We start from the raw sequence: 6108 nt of genomic DNA, 5'->3' as shown, positions 1-6108 counted from the left end.
GAGAGGGGTTACCACGGTGGCGGTGCCCCTCCATCAGCTGACAAACAAAGGCTGGGGGTTTGAGTGGAGCGAAGACTGTGCTTCTGCTTTTGGTCAGCTAAAGGCAGCGCTGGTGGAGGCACCGGTCCTCGCTTATCCCGACCCCCAGCAGCCTTTCATCGTGGACACCAATGCCAGCGGTGTTGGTGTGGGGGCCGTTCTCTCCCAGGAGGGGGAGGATGGGGAGCGAGTGGTGGCCTTTTTCAGCTGCAGCATCAGCCGCGCAGAGAGGAACTACTGTGTCACTCGACGGGAGCTGTTAGCTGTCGTCCTGGCGGTGCGGCACTTTAGATCGTATCTCCTGGGCACCAGATTTGTGTTAAGGACGGACCATGCCAGCCTCACTTGGCTCATGAATTTCCGCCAGCCTGAGGGACAGGTGGCGCAGTGGTTAGAGGTGCTCCAGGAGTATGATGACCACGGCTACGTCTAGTTTAATGGCATGTGAAACAAACAGGGATGAGAGAAAACACTCCACATTTTAATATAGCACAGAGAGGTTTGCACACAAAAATATACAATGTGCACCCAAAATCTACTGGAGGACATACAGACATACATTGACAAAAGTACAAAATGTTAAATAAATCTGATTCATGGAGGAACAATTGAAAACTAAATTAAGCAAACAATCGCATTAAAGTTACATTAAAAAGATTTATTCACAAAGCAAAATATTTAAAGTAAGAGATTAACCAAATTTCACATGAAAGAACAGAAAAACAGCTCTCATCAAGAAAAAGCATCCAATCCACAGCCTGACATGTTGTGCTTTCATGAATGAGACAATCACAGGAAAACAACATGCAACTTTTTGTTGACATTATCACAGGGTGAAAACACAAAAGCACTTCCGCTTTTCCTTCTTTAGTGTGCAGCAGTCCTTCTGTTTCACTGTTGAGCCCTTTTAACTTTTCACTAGCAATGAGTGTCAATCAGCTTATTACCAACAGGTGCAAAAGTGGTTTCAGCCGTGTCCTCAGACTGACCTCTCGGCAAATCTCACAAGGCAGCATCTGGTTATCATAAAGTCTGTGTCTCCATCTGCTGGTGTCTTGCTGTAATCCATGCTATGTCCAAATCAAGCCATACAATTGTGTGCCTATAGTTTGTCCGCCCCTGGGTAAGTTACACATTTAGTTAATTGTAAACAACTCCTGCAGCAAGGATTTGTTAAAAACTAGCATCTGCTGAATGTCTGTGGAGAAAAAAATTCATAAGACACCTAATGTTATTATGGTCTTTTTATTAATATATCTCAGGTGACATAATTCTAATGCATTTTAATATGTTTGGGGATTTTCCTACAACACAATGTCTCTGAAATTGTCAGATCAATATCATATCAGATGATACAAACTGCAAAGTTATACTGTTTTTCAGAACCTGATTAAGAGTGATCTTAATCTGTCAAAGGTTTTGCATATCTGTTTTTGGTTATTTAATAAAGATGCCATACGATCAGTAATGTGGATCTAACATCTTGAATTGGACTTGAAAGCTTTAACAAATAATCAATATAAACATTTATAGTATTTGAAATGGCAGACAAGTTTCTGTACATGAACTGGTGAGTTGTTTTGCACAGAATCAAAGATTTTCTTTCCTAAGAGAATTAACTTTCTGAAAATCTTGAAATGTGAACAGGCTGTATATTGATCTGGGTTGTGCCACTGGTCATTTCTATAAAATATTAAAACATAATCAAATGGGTCTCCATGATAATAACAGGTAATCTATTGTACAGTATGCCTTTGTTCCATCAATCATGACAATAGTAAAATGGTAGCTGTTGCTGCCTGTTGAGATAAAACCAGACTCGTCGCATCACTTTGGGTGTGACTGTCACCCCGGCACCTTTGGGTAGCTGATTCTAAATGACCGGTACTGTAAACACAGTTCTTCACATGTTTCTGTGACTCTATCCCATGATTCTCATATCCCATTTTCTGTCTCCGTATTTCTACAAGACAAAGCTCAAAGGTCAAAGTGTTTATTTGTCACATGCACAGTTAGGAAACATGTTTCCCTGTACAATGAAATTCTTACTTTGCCATCCACATGAATGCCACATAAAACAAGTGAAGCCGTGACTATTCCAAGGTTTTGTCTGACAACTCACTGGCAGCCTGAGCAGCCACAACTGAAATGCTGAAATTGACTTGAATGTTTTCTTCAAAGTGGACTCAAGACACAAATATAAGACAAGTAGGAGCATCTTAAGGTGGCTTAGGCTGCAAAACTATGTTGTGTGTTGTTGATGAATTTAGAATTTGGGAATTTAGTTAGCATCTATTTACCTTTCTGTTACTGGAACTGAAACCACCAGGATGACCCAGCCCACTACACCTAACATTGAAGTTCCACTGTAGATTTATATTTTCAGTAAGTATCTTTTTGCTGATTCAAAATGTCCGTTGAACTTCCTTAAAATGGTCATTAGTTTGTATTGATTCTCCATTTGTCTTTTTGAAGACAAATAAAAAGAACAACCACAGTGTGTTATATTCCTCTCTGATACAATGGATTTCTTGTAAAGAAGTGATATGTTTTCCTAATCAAGAGGCAGTTTGAAAATCATAGATAAAAACGTGGCAGAAAATATTTTATTTGTTGACATTTATTTGCTGTATAGCATATAAAGCTTAGAAAAACCCTGTATACATTAATATGCAGACAGTATTGTTAGTATAAATTCATCTACCTGCAGGGGCCACTTGCAGACACATGATGGCACTATTGATGTGCGGTTCTAAAACTGCTGTTTTGTTCTTATGACCTTTGATTTATTACTCTGCACGGCTTTTTCTCTCTATCTCGGACCAACAGACCATATGTTTACTTTGTACAGTCTGTGTCAAGACACTGGACATGGTCACTGAGGAGTTTCAGATAAGCTGCTGTTACATCACTGCCCAATTTCTCCAGGTTGCACTGTGAGCAGTGCTCCTGAGCGCTGCTTTTTCCCTAAAATGTTTCTTTGCCCTATCTGTAACAAAAACTGTGAGGCCTCTTTTGTAAGGTCCTGCAGCTCAGTCACATGTCTGGACTTTTAAAATAGATTCAAGAGTCACAATTTTTATTTGCCACGCATGCATAAACGGACAGTCTAGGCATATAGGAATTCTTGTGTAGCTCTCCTTTGGAGTCAGGTAAGGAGTCAAAAGCCAGAAAAAACACTTAGTCTTAAAATAAAAAGTTACATAAGGGCGACAAAGTATTAAAACACAATACACAAAAATAGGGTGATAGTATTTCCCCCAGTGAACTTCAAACATCGCACTTAGTGATTCACATGGTGGAGTTGGATATGGCATTATGCTTGGTGAGGTAGTGAAGGGTTATTGCCCATGTCTAGTAAAGGGTTATTGCACATATATTCTCACATTTCTCACATTTTCGTATTTGCCATCAGTCTTACTGTGGCAGGTAAAAAGCTGTTGTAAAGTCTAGTTCTGTGTGCGATGATACTGTCTGCCTTGCCGTGCCTGAGGCTGTAGGTATAGTTTTTGTGTCTGAGCAGGGAATGAGCTGGGTGGCGTGGATCCCTGAGTATGTTCTCTGCCCTTTTACGACCCCTTTACGACAGCGTTGTGTGTACAGTGTGTCCATAGCAGGCAGTTCAGTCCCATTGATCCTCTTTGGCATCTTTATGACCCTTTGAAGAGCCTTCCTCTCTGCCTGTGTGGTGTTACCAATCTTATGTTCAGCACTTTGTTTGGCTTTGGCTGTGTTAAAGTGCTCTATAAGTAAAGTTGAGTTGAGTTGAGTTACCATACCAGACTGTGATGCCAGTAGTGAGGATGCTCTCTACCAGAATAAAATCTCCTCAGTTTCTTTCTGGAAAGTTTTCAGATTTTTGCGTATCTCTTTACGCATGTAAACCCATACCTTAGTATCTTGTATAGAATTTTAACTAAAAACTAGGTCCAAACCTAGTAGTTATCCTGACAGCTGCAACATGTGCCCAAATCTATTGTTTTCTTTTCCCCAGGTCAGGTCTGGGGTGTGTGGTCAGAAGTTTACCAGGCCTCTGTATATAGCTCCTTGTCTCTGCTTGAAGCTACATTAGCTGCTGCTAGCATAACACACTTAAATTCAAATCTCAGAATGAACTGTGAGTGGTTGAGTTGCACTGAAAAAAAGACATTCATTATATATACGTAATTAGCTGGAGTGGGAGCCATAGTTTGAAAAAGAGCACTCAGAGAGTGCATGTACCTCTGCCAAGGCACAACATCTGCTCATGCAAATAGGTCCCTTCTGAATAATACAGAACGAGACTAAATGTGTCCTAAAATCTTTGATCCAGATTGGATCTAAATAATCTTTTAGGGTATGATGGGCAGTTATACTGGACATCTTACCTGAACATTTCAAGATTGTATCTTCATTATAGGCCAAGCTATGGCAGGAAGATAAGTGTTAAATGGAGTTTTCAGTGTTAACTTTAAATGGCTGTCCAATTTGGAATCCGGAACAAATCCAGATGAAATTTGGTCTGGTCAGACATTGCCACTGTACATGTGTCAAATTTCAAACAAAAAATTATATTGATAACTTCTGATTGAGATATCAGTTTATTTTATTTTTTTTTTTAAGTTTGCCCCATGTTAAAGATGGGATTTGTGTGTGTATGTGATTTTTTTATGACCTTGACCTTTAGATTTTGGCTGAAAAAGGTCAATCACTTCCTTGGCTGTACCCACCAATGTCTGTACCGAGTATGTTGATGATCCATTCAGCCAGTTGTCTGTAATCCTGCTCACCAACACACACACACACACACACACACACACACATGTCTTTATGCCTTTGTGTGGCCCATGTTCTGTGACTTCTTTGTGAGGGCCACCACTTCTACTATAGCTACAATGGTGCAAAACACAAATCATGAGGTGGCAATAGAGAATCAAAATGTCACTTCAGAATTCAGAAAACTCGCAATAAAAAAATCTTTTTTTTCTACACGTGTGGGGACCGGAGCCTGTTGCCAGGCAGATTCGGTGAACTGGACCTTCTGTCACAAAGCACCAAAACAATGCATGTTATATCACCAGATTTTAGCAGATCTTTCATAACGGTCCCATCTTACTTTCCTGGTTAACCCAAATTACAGCATTACAAAGATGGAAGCCTATGGTTTTTAATTTTGCCAATGTAAAGTGTATTTAAATTTGATTGTATTTACATCTATTAAAAATGTATTATAAAAATGGTATATGCATGCATCTCTACATTTAAAACTGGGTAGTTTTGCAGACATCTAAACTTTAGGTTTTTTCAATCTTACATGTCACTTGCTAAGTTTGCTTTACACCAGTAACACTGAAAGCAATGTTTGTCAAAGTCCTCTAATCTTGATTTACCTATTTTAATTCACCCACTCCATTGATAGAAGCTTGATAAACAATTTAGCACACAAAATTAGTCACAACTGGCTTTATTTGCACAACATAAATTGAAAATGAAATTTCCTTTTTTGAGACACGATGGAGTTGTGGACATTATTCTTTAAATCTTTCCAGTTGCGACTGCCCAGTACTGGTTCTGCTTCAAGTGCCTTGAGGCAGACCTCTTTACCAGGAACTCTTTGCATAGTGATGCACTGCCCCAGTTATCGCCACAAAGCTGCTTTTTCTGTAGAACTCCACGGCCTGCGCTGACATTTGTCTTTGCCGAGTAACTGTAGGTCCACAGCTGAAATAGAAATGACAAATGTGATAGACATTCTCAATATTGATAAATCAAAAATTTATCTGGTGATCTAATTTGTAATGCGTTGTGAAAAATGCTGGGGGTTTTTTGTTCTACTCGCGACTTTAGTATGTGAAACAAGATAAGTTTACAAAATGTTTTTATCAAAACAGCTGGTTTGTCTTCTGAAGTTAGAGCTGTACAGAAGTCTCAAGTCAGTGAAAGTGACACAGAAGTCTTCAATGAGAAATCTTTGGAACCAGCTCAAGACTCCTATGGTATGAATATCAGCTTTCTTTCCTGTCTATAAATGACAGAAATTAACTAAAAATGTCCATCCTGGTTACTTCTTCTCTTTAAGGGTCCTCCAAA

The sequence above is a fragment of the Monopterus albus genome, unplaced genomic scaffold (genome assembly GCF_001952655.1).
Source record: "Monopterus albus unplaced genomic scaffold, M_albus_1.0 scaffold166.1, whole genome shotgun sequence".
Classification (NCBI taxonomy): Eukaryota; Metazoa; Chordata; class Actinopteri; order Synbranchiformes; family Synbranchidae; genus Monopterus; species Monopterus albus.
Note: the sequence above shows the minus strand (reverse complement) of the source record.